This window comes from Anolis carolinensis, unplaced genomic scaffold, assembly GCF_035594765.1.
Source record: "Anolis carolinensis isolate JA03-04 unplaced genomic scaffold, rAnoCar3.1.pri scaffold_13, whole genome shotgun sequence".
Taxonomy (NCBI): Eukaryota; Metazoa; Chordata; class Lepidosauria; order Squamata; family Dactyloidae; genus Anolis; species Anolis carolinensis.
This window is the reverse complement of record NW_026943824.1, coordinates 10,606,738-10,620,543: the sequence shown is the minus strand read 5'-3', so window position 1 is coordinate 10,620,543 and position 13,806 is coordinate 10,606,738.

Here is a 13,806-nt window from a genome sequence, read left to right as displayed (position 1 = left end):
AATGCACATTGTGTGCACAGTTCATAAACAAGAACTCTTCCATAACACGTTCGTTCTATTTCAGAAACAACACCGGGCAATTTGGAACTCTCAAAATGTGGGGAGACATCCAAGTGAGGCAGATGTTTGAAGCATCCTTGATGGGCACTCACTTCAATGTAACATTCATGGTATGCCTTTGCTTCATAATGGCCCACTGAGAACAAGCGCTCTCAAATTTTATTCACTATTGTCATTGCCTCGGTGATACGATCATGCACACCTGCACATCAATTAAGGCCCATTTGTTACAGTCAAACTACCTCCTGTTGGAAACTTCTTTTAAAATTAGCCAGGCAGAATAGATTTGCCTTCAGCTTTGTTGTTAAAAGATGAAAAGTGGGATACATTCTCAAAGTTCACTCTGCAAAGGATGGGAACTATGCCTATCTTTTCTTCATTGTGGTAGTCCCCAGCTATGAGTGAACCATCAAAAATGATTAGTGGGTGATGATGATATCAATATTTGATGCTTAGTGTTCAAAATATTCAGAGTGTTGGATTAGGATACTGGAAGATAAGGGTTCAAATCCCTGTTTGGTCATGATCTTTGGGGAATTACACACAGCCTCAGAAGAAAGTAATAACAAATCCTCTCTGAACAAATCTTTCCAATAAAGTCCAATGATATGTTCATATTAGTGTCTCCATGATTCAGGAAGGCACATAACAAAAAACCTTAAATATTATCATAACCGGGTTGGAAGCCATCACTATACCTTTGGAAGATGAGTGTAAATTGAAAGAGCCATACTGGATAAGACCAAAGGTCTATCTAATATGTTACCTAGGTGCATGATGAAATGTCTTCTTGAGGTTTTTAAGCAGAAACTGGATGGCCATCTATTTGGAGTGATTGTACTGTGGCTTTCTACGTGGCACAAGAGGATTGGCTTGGACAGCCCTGTGTATGTATATGTGTGTGTGTGTGTGTGTGGGGGGGGGTCTCCTTTTGATCTATGCATTTATTATTCCTTCTCAGCAATGCTTGTATAGGATCAGCCTGTATCTGGTACATCAGTTGTTCTCAACCTGTGGGTCCCCATATGTTTTGGCTTACAACTCCCAGAAATCCCAGCCAGTTTACCAGCTGTTAGGATTTTTGGGAGTTGAAACATCTGGGGACCCACAGGTTGAGAACCACAGCAGTACACAAAGGATTATCTGTCCTGAAGAGGATAGTCATTGATAGCGTCTTCCTCAAAAAATGTGTACAGTCATCTAGTACAGACATTCAAAATGGTGGTCACCAATGAGGCAGAAAATTCCACAGTTCAGCTATATCTTCTGCTTTCTTTAATGTCTTTTGAGGAATGATATCATTCTAACCAATACAGTAAGCAACATCAACATTTCTAGTGTTGCTTTCAAATGGGAAAGTTGAAGATTTAGACATATTTTAATGTACGTATGCTTTAATGCTTGTACCTCTGTTGACTCTGGAAACTGCCTTGAAGATTCCACAAATGGGATTAAAATAAAATAACCATACAAATAAGATACTGAAGCAGAGTAGTGGCAATTCAGCCGTAGATTTCTTTTATCTAATAGAAAGCATTGGGATCTACCAATGTGTTGTTGGAATGAAAGAGAAGGAGAGTTGGAGAGGAAGTGAAAGAAACGGACACCCCTTGTGATAATCCTAGAGGCAGCGGGAGAAAGGAAGCCCTCCACCCGGCTTGGTGAATTGCTCTTTTCGGCAGCACTTCTCTTGACCTCAACAATTGTTTATAACAGTGCCCGGTTAAAGGCTAGAAGCAGTGAGACATGAAAACAAGGTATTAAGATAGAAAGACCTCTGCTTTCTTCCCACAGGGCTGCATCTAGGGCCTGCTGTCACTATGGCTTGCATCCTGTGGGTGACTTCTCCAACATCTCATTGGGTGTAAATAGATGCTCTGTGTTATTCCATAATCAAACCAGTGGCTTTTGAGGATTCCCGGGTCTGGTTCACACTTTCACACAGTCTCTTTGATACACATGAACAGAGTAACAAATCTGCAGAATGGCATGCGGAGCAGAAAAATATACTAAATACCCTCAGCAGCAGCAAAAGAATTTAGGACTGGTGGCTAAAGTAATGAAAAGAAGTCAAATATTTTGTGAGGGATAGTGTCAGAGACAGAACGCTCCAAGTAGAATACAACACAGTTTATTGAGGTTACAGAACTAAAAATTGCCCGTAGGAAACAAAAGACTAGGCAAACACTTGTCTTCAGTGTGAAAAGTAACAAAAATAACTTCGTTTGAGTCTAGATAGTTCAAAAGAATAAACCGGATTAAACTTCTGTTTAAAACAAAGGTGCTTACTTCAGCCTGGCAATTAAACAAACAAAAACTGGTTAACAAAGGGTCAAAATGAACACAAAACCCCGCAGCAGATTCCCCTCTGCTACTCAAGAGCTACAGAAGTAATTCGGGCTGTTGCTCCTCCGTGCAACGGGCGAAAACCAGGTCCAGGCACTTCAATCAGGATAACGACGGTCAGCGAGGTCCCAATCCGGTCCGAGGTCGAAAAGCCAAATGCAGACGTCTAGGTTCCACAAGTTCCACCGATAGCCACAGAAGGGTTAGTCCAGAGTCGTAGTCAGTCAGTCAGTCCAGCGTCAATCCAGAGTTGGCAATAATGTCCGTCAAAAAGACGACGGAGGTCCAAGCTATCAAGATTAAACACAAGTTGCACAGGAAAAGCCCACACAGTTCCTCCCGCCGTCTATGCCCAGTGTCCTTGGTAACTTACGTATACAGCAAACGAATCACACCCGTCTTCAGGAAGTTCCCCAACAAGAGCCCAAGCGTTCGTCCAGATTACCTTGCCCAACGCAATTAGCCATTGATTCTAAACCCCATTTTATGCCAGTTCATAACTCCTCATCGCTGTCAGCTGCTATCCTAATTCCAGGTGCCTCCTCCTCATCATCCTCATCAGAACTAACACACCTTTGACTACGCCCCACAGCATCCCCAGCTGTGGACCCCGTTCCATCCCTCCAACCCGTCCATGGGTCTGATCCTGCAACCCGCCAGTCGCCTCCCATGCTATCATTACCAGGAACACCCAAATCCTCCTTCACACGAGTCCATTCCATGTCATCCTCCTCTGAGCTAACCATCTCTTCCTCCATTCCCTCGGTAAAACCCTCAAAGGAGTCTTCGTCAGTTGGTTCTGCAAATAAGTCCCGGAGCCGCTTCCTCTATGATTCTATGAAATGGTTTGGTAGCTCCCAAACTTTGGCCCACCATGTATTTTGGACTTCAAAAGCCCCAGGCAGCTTGATCGAACAAGGATTTTGGGAGCTGAAATCCAAAACACCTTGAGAACAAAGGTTTGGGATTCACTGCTTTAGCTGATCATCCTTGATCTGAACGTAGAGATCCTACTCATTAGGTGGACTGGACACATTTCTATCCCACCTTCCTACACCATGGTGGGAGATATAACTCCCATTTTCTCCTTACAACAATCCCATCAAGGAGATCTGTCTGCAAAAAGAAGTCTGATACAAATCTCCCAGTCATTTTCTGGATATCCTGTATTCTAGTTCATCATTATGATCAAAAAATCTGGGGAGCACGTCATCCTGCTGCCGGGCCCACCTACTCCATCCATGTTCCCAGAGAGCCACCCTCTTCGATTTTTAATTTTTATGATTTTTTTAAAGCCAATCAGTGACCAAAAATGTGGGAGTAATTTTGCATTTAGACTGTTTTATATGGGTCTGCACTGACCCATATCAAATTACATTATATGGCAGTGTAGATCCAGCCCTAGATTGTCTTAGGTTGAAGAGACACCTGGATTTGTAATGGGTTCTAAGGGGAAGGAAAAGGATTGTGCAGTTCATCCATGAATGCATCCTCCTTTCTTTCTGCCTCTGAGCTGAGATCAGCTGTTCTTCCTCACTTGAATGCCCTCTCCCCATTTCAAGGGGAAGCAGTTCCTGCTATTAGGATGGTGTTGTACATGGAACTGCATGGATGAATGTTGCATTTTGCTTGCTAAGTGTAGAAACGTAGTGTAAAATCATAAACTTCCTTGGAAGCACGCTTTCCCAAGGTCTTTTTACACTTCAGGTGATATCCCTCCCTTTAGAAGTCTTCCTTTTCAGAAAGGCACTCTCGCTTGCTTAGGAGAAACAGGCTGGGGTTCTGCATATGGAAAATCAAAAGCCTTCCACAGCAACCAGATGACCATCAACCTATTTGCCAAGCGGAATTGGGCAGACAACGCCAGAGCAGTTGGTTGATTGCAGGAGTCTCAGATATATATGAGCATTTGGAGAGTCCCAAGTACCTGGCAAATGCCCGGGTAATCTGGTTTATGGCATCACTGACAATCTGCATTTCCACCCTGCGGGGAGAGCTCCACGATGCTGCGAGGCAGATCGTGTGTGCGTTGCTGCCAAAGCCAGAAAAAGAGGTTCACAATGGCCCTCAATCATTTTGCAACCCACAAAAGGGAGGTAGAAACCAAGGGGAATAACTTTGAAAATCATAGCTCAGGAAGGATTTTAGACTCCCAACCCTCATGCATTTGATGTTTGCTTTTGGTATGGTGCCAAATGCATTGTGTATGTTGAGCTAGAGCAGCGTTTCTCAACCTGGGTGTCGGGACCCCTGGGGAGGGGTCACGAGGGGGGTTCAGAGGGCTCACCAAAGACCAGTATTTCCTGTTGGCCATGGGGGTTACGTGTGGGAAGTTTGGTATGATCGTTGGTGGGGTTCAATGGGCTCTTTTATTGTAGGTGAACTATAAATCCCAGCAACTACAATTCCCAAATGTCAAGGTCTATTTCCCCCAAACTCCACCAGTGTTCAAATTTGAGAATATTGAGTATTTGTGCCAAGGTTGTCCAGATCCATCATTGCTTGAGTCCACAGTGCTCTTTGGATGTAGGTGAAATAGAACTCCAAAACTCCATCAAACCCTTCCAGTATTTCCAGTAGATCATGGAAGTTCTGTGTGCCAACATTTCTGGATTAGGAGTTGTACTTCTCAATACATCATATGGGCAATCTTCAGAAGCATAGGGTATATTCCTTGGATTTGTCTGAAGCAGGAAAGCCCTAGAAGGGGATGACGGCTTTCCAGCCCAAATCATGTTTACTTCTCTTCACAAAGAGTTCATCAAACAAAAGTCTAGTGTGACGAACAGAAGTTCCCACATTATCCTCAGCTTATGGCTATCGGGGCAATCCTCAAGCCAAATGTTGCAGGAAAACACTTGTCTTGGGGTGGAAAGGAGTTAAGATTAGTCTGTAATTGGAATATTTGGTCTCATTTATTCTTGAGGATGTGCCATATTACACTCCATCAGCCAGGGGTTATTGTTTTATGAAATTGAGCTGCACCTGGCATCGTATCACACAGAGCCATAAAACCAGTTGTTTACAGGCTGCTTTTCACAAGCCTAAATCCCACTCCTGAGAGAAGTCATTTGGCAGTAGGGTAACACTGTGGCAACTAGTACATTGCCTGCTCTGTCTCTCGCTCTCTCTTGATTTAAAGGACGGCACGTCATTCAGGTGTACAGCTACAAAAACAATGCACAAAGCAGACAAAGGTGTTTAGAGAAGTAGGACTCTTGTCTAGAAGGAAGAATGGGCTCCGCTTCCTTCGCTGGTTGAAGACTCAGAAACAAATCTCGGTCACATTGAATCATAGAGCTGGACCGACCCCAAAAGCCATCTAGACTGAAAACCTGCCCAGAATATACAAAGGATCCATCTTTTAAAAGAAGGGAATGAGAGATCTTTTGAGAATTTTTAACTTAAGTAGAATTCCGTTATTGGAAGGTGCATTATGCCCTTCCTTGTAGGATGGCTTTTAATTCTTTACAATTTACTATTTCCAAAATGTATATGTGCAAGGTTTTAAGGTTTTCTTTATTTTTAAAGAGCTAATTTAAACCTTTTTAACCTGTTAAATAGCTTGATTTGGGTTTCCCCCCCCCCCCCCCCGTTTAAATTAAATTAAATTAAATTACCATCAGGTAAAGACCTTCTTATTTGAATAGGCATTTGCCTGGCTGTGAAATAAGGTTGTGCAGTAAGGGCTCTGAACTATACTTTTGTTGACTTTGTCTTATTTTTAAACGATTTTACATTATTTTAAAATACTGCTGTATCAATACCGTACAGATTGAGTATCCCTTCTCTGAAATGTTTAGGACCAAAAGTGTTTTGTGTCAGAACCCTGCTACTAGAGCCTGGATGTGGCTCTGAGTTTCAGGGTCACTGACATTGATAAGACACCTGCGTCTCAGGACTCGGAGAAGAAACGGCTGCTGGACTTGGCGGGGAATCTGCGCGGGGTTTTGCTAAGTGGGAAGAGACTTTTCAAATGAGGGGGAGGGTATATAAAGGATGGTTGGCCGGAGCCTCCCATTCTTGGCTTTTCTGATGTCTATGTTTCCTGCAGTAAAGTTTCTGGTGATACCACAGAGAGTCTCGTGTGTTCATTCAGGAGCGGCTGTAGTGAGCTGACACTAAGCCAAGAAAACGGACACCATCCCGTTGTAGCGGTGAGGTGTAACATGCAAGTGGAGGATGAAGAGCTCTTGGGCGCAGGAGGAGGAAGGTCGGGAAGGGCCACTCCCGAGCCGGACACTGAGTTCCACCAGCTGGCGGCCCTGGCGTCATCAACCGCTTATGCCCAGCCAAATGGGGTAACCCAGAGGCGTGGAGTGGTGCAGGGAGACAGCACCGGAGGAGGGGAAGATCTACCCTCCCCAGCCCCACAAAGGATGGTGTTTCTGGAGGAGAGGATGTCGGCGATGGAGACCACCCTGGCAGTAATGTCGAGGGCGGTGGAGTGCCTGGCGTTTTTGGCGGAGCCAGAGAGAGGAAGGGAACTTCGGGCTGGCTCAATGTGGGACATGAGCGTGGGAAGCAGCCAGGGCTTTGCAGACCTCCCAGCACCTAAGGGAAGGGGAATGCGAAAGGAGCCTGGCGCCCGACCCAAGACCCAAACAAGCCTGACGCGGGTGGAGGAGAGTGACGACGAAGGGGAAAAGCCTCCGAGAATCCCGGCTACGCTCCCAGCTGAGACCCTAGTGCCCCTGGCAAATGCCGGGCGTGGCACAGGGCCAAGAGAAACAGCAGCGGAGCCCACTGGTCCGCAAGGGGGCTTGCGACGGGCGGAGGATTGGGGATTGCCGCCACAGGGACCACTGCCGAGACGAGAGGAACTAAGGATCGAGTTTGGGGGAGAGTCCTCTGAACTGGATTTTTTCCTTACCACGGTGAGGGGCTATATGGAGGACAATGCTCACACTTTTAGAACGGAATCCAGCCGGATCCGGGCCATTGGTGCAGTGTTGAAGAGGGGAGCGGCTAGCTGGTACGTTCAGCTGCACGCGCGGCGCGACCCATGTCTGGGGTCAGTCCGGCGCTTTATGGGGGCCCTGGAGACCCGTTTCTGAGATCCATTGGAGCAAATCCGGGCGAGGGAGAAATTGAAGACCGTCTCCCAGGGGCAGAGGTCGGTATCTGAGTATGCGGAGGAATTCCAATGCCTCGCCAAAAAGGTGCCGGAATGGTCTGCAGTGACAAAGATGGAACTCTTCAAAGAGGGGCTCAGGCAGGAGATCCTCTCCTGGGCGGTGCACCGTGATGAGCCTGACACACTGCACGGATGGATTCAGCTGGCGGGGCGCGTTGAGACATCGCTGGCCCAAGCGAGGAGGCACCGAGGAGGGCTACAGCAACGGCCGCAGATGAAAGAGGGGAGCCGGAAGGAGGGATCAGCCGCAGCTGGGAGGAGAGCGGAGCCCAGAGGGAACGTGAGCGCCAGCAGGAGCGGCTGCTTCGTGTGCGGCCGGTTGGGCCACAGGGCTGCTGAGTGCTGGCAGAGAAAAGGGGAAGGCGGAGTCCCACCCAAACCAAGAGCCGTGGCAGGAAAACGCGCTGAGGAAGAACCACCGATGAGGGACCATTCGGGGGGGTTGGTAAGTCAGGACAAAGCTATGATAGTGGTCCCCATTCAGCTTGAAAATGGCAGCAAACAAGCAACATGCAAAGCGTTTGTGGATTGTGGATGTTCCAGGAACATCATTTCCCCTGAATTAGCCGGGGGATTGGGATGCGAAAGAACGAGCCTAGAATCCCCAATAGCATTTTCGCAGTTGGACGGATCCACAGCATCAGGATCGTTAGTTAGGCACAGTGTCAAAGATGTAAAGTGTAAGATAGGGGGTTGGGAAGGAAAGGTGTCATTTGTGATATCACAAATAGCCAACTATAATGTTATACTAGGCATGCCGTGGCTGGGGCAGGCCAACCCGCAAATCAACTGGGAGGATAAGAGCATGATTTTCGGGATGAGTTTGGAAGAAGGGAGCCAGGAAGTCGAGAGGGAGCCAGGAAAAAGGGGGGAGGAAGACTCTATCAGAATAGCAGAACTGGCGGATAAATTACCCCCAGAGTATCGTGATTTTGTGGACGTGTTTGACGAGAAGGAAGCAGACAATTTCCCACCGAAGCGGAAGGTTGAAGTGAAAATAGAGCTAGTCCCAGGAGCAGAGCTTCCCAAGGCAAAGGTATACCCGATGTCGGCTAGGGAAAAGGAGGAACTGAGAAAGTACATTGATAAAAACCTAGCGAGGGGTTTCATAGAACCTTCAAATTCCCCTTTAGGGGCACCTGTGTTGTTTAGGCGGAAAAAGGACCAAATGCTGAGGCTCTGCATTGATTACAGAGGCCTGAATGCAATCAGTACTGTAAATAAATACCCTCTACCCTTAGTGAAGGACTTGATCGCCCAGTTATCGGAGGGGCAGATATTCACTAAATTGGATTTAATTGAAGCTTACCATAAATTGCAGATCAACCCAGAGGACAGGTGGAAGACGGCCTTCTCCTGCGCCTTCGGATTATTCAGTTATTGTGTGCTCCCATTCGGTTTATGCGGGGGAGGGACCGCGTTCATGCAATTAATCAACGAAGTGTTGCATCCATTATTGTACAAGGGAGTTTTTATTTTTTTAGATGATATATTGATAATGTCTCGGACCAAGGAGCAACACGTAGAACTAGTCAGGGGAGTCCTACAAAAGTTGAGGGAAGCGAAACTGTATGCGAAACTGGCCAAGTGCGAGTTCAATAAAGACCAGATAGACTTTCTGGGGTATAGGATTTCCTCCCAGGGAGTGGCGATGGACCCTGCGAAGGTGGAAGACGTAAGGGGGTGGGAAGCCCCCAGAACACGGAAGCAGCTGCAATCCTTCCTGGGGTTCGCAAACTTCTATAGAACATTTATCAAGGACTTTGCGCGCCTCACTTTGCCATTAACTGATTTGTTAAAGACTAAAGGCAGGGGAGAAACAGCCAAAGTGAAGGCCCCTGGGGCCAAACTGACCTGGACAATAGAATGCCAGGATGCTTTCGAAGCCCTAAAAAAGCGTTTTACTGAGGAGCCCATCCTACAGCACCCTGATATGTCTAAGACCTTTGTAATACATTGCGATGCGTCAGACCGGGCATATGGGGCAGTCCTGCTGCAGAAAGACGAAGGGGGGAACCTGAAGCCATGTGGCTATCTGTCAAAAAAGTTTAGCGATACAGAAAAAAACTGGCCGATTTGGGAGAGGGAAGCCTTAGCGATTCTGAAAGCACTAGAGTGCTGGAGACACTTTCTGGAAGGGAGTGGAATACCGTTTGAGGTGTGGTCTGACCATAAAAATTTGCAATATCTGAGATCCCCTCGCAAACTGTCAGCGAAGCAGATTAGATGGGCCCAATATTTCAGTCGTTTTGATTTCAGACTCAAGTTCTTCCAGGGGAAACACAACACACTCGCTGACGCTCTCTCTCGGATGCCTCAGCACGGGGGAGGAATTCAGGAATCTGAGGGGAGCCTTTTTCTAGATAAGCAATGGGGCCTGGCAGTACTGACTCGAGCACAAGCGGCCAAAGAAAACAAACGTACTGCCATTTCCACGGGGGGAGGAGAAATATGGGAGGAAGAGTTGAAGCGAGCATACGGAGGGGACGAATGGTTACAAACGAACAAAGAACAGGGAGAACTGTGTGGGGATTTGGTGTTTGTTAATAAGAAATTGTATATTCCTGAATGTTTGAGACAAGAAATGTTAAGGAAATGCCACGATAACAAGGGTGCAGGTCATCTAGGCCCTACCAGGACTATTAAACTGTTGGCCAAACAATGCTGGTGGCCTGGAATGAGGAAAGACGCCAGGGGGTACGTCACGCAGTGTGAATTATGTGCAGAGGGCAAAACACCACCTGGGAAGCCCCAGGGGCTATTGCAGAAGGTGGTGGAGCCCATGAGGCCATGGGAATGTGTGGCAATGGATTTTGTAGGCGAACTACCCCCCCAGCAGAGGCCACAGATACATTTGGACAATATTGGACCTATTCTCAAAACAAGCGCACTTTGTGGCCCTGCCAAAACTCCCCTCGGCTGAAAAGCTCGCGGATTTGTATGTAAAGCACGTCTAAAACCCTAACCCACTGACCGCATAGGCAAACTGATGAAGAAGCACAACCTACAAACTATCTACAGACCCATAAAGAAAATCCAACAAATGCTACGGTCAGCGAAGGACAAGAGGGATCCTCTTTCTTCTGCAGGAATCTACCAGATACCATGCAGCTGTGGACAAGTATACATAGGGACCACCAAACGCAGCGCCCAAACAAGAGTCAAAGAACATGAAAGGCACTGCAGACTAATTCAACCAGAGAAATCAGCCATAGCAGAGCATTTGATGAACCAGCCTGGACACAGGATATTATTTGAGAACACAAAAATGCTGGACCATTCCAACAACTATCATGTCAGACTACACAGAGAAGCCATTGAAATCCACAAGCATGTGGACAACTTCAACAGAAAGGAAGAAACCATGAAAATGAACAAAATCTGGCTACCAGTATTACAAAACTCCAAAATCAAAACAGTAGATGGGAAACAACACTCTGAGGGCTTGACTGAACAAAGGATGCCCCCAGGCATGAGACAAAAACCTTTCCAATGCTAATTAGGGTGATTAACTGAAACATTAATGCTGGCTCCCAGTGACAAAGGACTCTTGCCACACCCTGGACTCTACACAGATATATATTCTTTCCTTTCCTTACTTAGTTTATCCATACTTCACAACCTCTGAGGATGCCTGCCATAGATGTGGGTGAAACGTCAGGAGAGAATACTTCTGGAACATGGCCACACAGCCCGAAAGACATACAACAACCCTGTGATCCCGGCCATGAAAGCCTTCGACAACACATATTATTATATTGTTATGTTGACACAGGAGACATGGTGGAATGGTGTCTTCCTGGCCCCCTTCTCTTCACTTTAAAGAAAACTATTAAAATTATTTTTATTTTATGCCACCTTGGTATCCCACAATATATCATGGGGGGATAAATCTTTCAAGAGATAATAATAATATCATATCTGATAAAGTAAACGTGTTGAGCTCCATAGAGTTCATCTCCAAGTAGCTAAGAGTGATACTGTGATATAACAAGACTGAGGTCCTGTGCATATTCGTCTGGACAAAAGTTGGACTGAATTCCATTATTTCTTAAGGAGATGTGGATAAAATTGTCCAGATGGTGATGGTGATGATGATGAAGAATTTAATGTATATCTCATTTCCTTGCCCTTTCACACTTGGTAGTTATGGCAACTTTTATGGGTCTATGCTATGGATTCCTGGGATATAGTTTCATGCGTATGTTGGAACTCTGTGCCAGAGAGCTCTAGTACTTCACAAAATTGCAAGCCCTGGGATTCCATTGGAGGCAGCCATGGCTATTTAAGTGGAATCATGCTGCAACAACTATATAGTTGGTAAGGGCTTTGGGATCCACGTTGTCTGCTTATGGATACAACAGGTAATAAGACTATGTTTTTCTGCCTTTCCTGTTGTGACTGCGCCTTTGGGGATTATGGTTGATGGTGATGGAATTCGAAGAGGAAGAAAAAACCCTTGTGATGAGGGTTCACTGGAGGAGTTGCGCAGGAAGCGACTTAGAGAGCTATATGGGGGATCTTCTGAGGAAGATTCAGATGGGGAGATGGATGCTGAGGAACAGGTGGTGGCTGGGGAAGCGGGCACTGAATGGGCACAGCCACCGGAAGGGGAATAAAATGGGAATGTTTGGCCACTGCACTTTGCGTGTGGCAAGGTGTTGCTGAGGCGCCATTGGGATCTCTGTGTTTCCATGAAGACTGAACTTGGACTATGATGTGAATCTGCTGATATCATCTAGCTTGGCTCTCGCTGTGTCTTATCGTGGACCTGTTTTGGATGACTGCACCCTCTTCGGACTTTGGATTGAATTTGACCTGGCTTCTGTCTACGCCCTCTGACTGACGGCTACTCCCGGCTTCTGACTATTGGTTTGTCTTTCGGAATTTCTGCTGCCTCCCGACCTGAACTTGGATTCTTCTGACGACGGCTATTCATCTTCCCTTTGAGGCTCTCGGCTTAGCTGCACCGTGGAAGCAGCTTTACTGCTTTTCTAGTTTGTTTATTTTCCAGCAATTAACTCTGTTTGTTTCCCAAAGCTGAATTGAAGCGTTATTTAGTTTTTTATTGAATGCCAGCATGGGAAATTAGCATGGCTCGTTTTTGAGTTATTATTGTCCAATCTACTCTCGAAACACTGAAAAGTGAAGTGTTTCAAGGATATTTCCTGTGTTTATGTTATTTTTTGGCTTATCTTCGGAATAAACTTTGTTTTGTATGTTAACTGGCGTCTGACTCTTGACATTTCCTTTTCTTTGAAGCTGGGAGAGCAATTGGGAATCTGTGGCTAGATTCAGGAAATGAGCTCGCAACTATAAATGTCTGAGATTTTTTCACTAAAGAGAAACCCTAAGTATTCCCTTTCCTGCTAATTAAGGGAAATTCAAGAGAAGGAGTCAGGCTGAAACCATTTCAAGCACTGAAGTTTCCACAGGCCAAAAGAGTTTCCCATGATTACAAAAACACATCCAGATTGGGAACAAGAAAGTGTTGCAGTAAATCCATCAAGTGAGACTGTTATCCCTAGATGTTGTTATTCCCCTTTATGAAAACGACACTGCGTAAATTACGGATGGCTTCCATTTTGCCCTGAATTCAATTTCTTGCCAATACGGTGAAAAACAACTTGTCGTGGCCTCAAAGAAAAGCAGGATGAAAGGAAAGAGATAGGGACTTTTGTCCCCTGCCTGCTTTGTGGGAGATTGTTGTGCATATAATAGTTTCCTGTCAATTCCTCTTGCCTTGCTCTTAAGATCTCAGCATTCGATCAGAGACTCGTGCTGAATTAAAATGTACAAACAGGAAGGATATTGGCAAGCTGGAATGTGTTTTGGAAGAAGGTGATCAAGATGGCCAAAGGTCTAAAAACCACCAAGTCTTATGAGGAGGAACTTTGAAAGCTGGTTTGGTTTAGCTTAGAGCAGTGGTTCTCAACCTGTTGTCCCCAGATGTTTTTGGCCTACAATTCCCAGAAATCCCAGCCAGTTTAACAGTTGTTAGGATTTCTGGGTGTTGAAGGCCAAAAAAATCTGGGGCCCCCAGGTTGAGAACCACTGGCTTAGAGAAAAGAAGGCAGAGAGATGTTATAAGGTAAAGGTTTCCCCTTGACATAAAGTCTAGTTGAGTCCAACTCTGTGGGGTGGTGCTCATCTCCATTTCTTAGGCAAAGAGCCAGCATTGTCCATAGACACTTCCTAAGTCATGTGGCCGGCATGACTGCATGGAGCACCCTTACCTTCCTGTCGGAGCGGTACCTATTGAT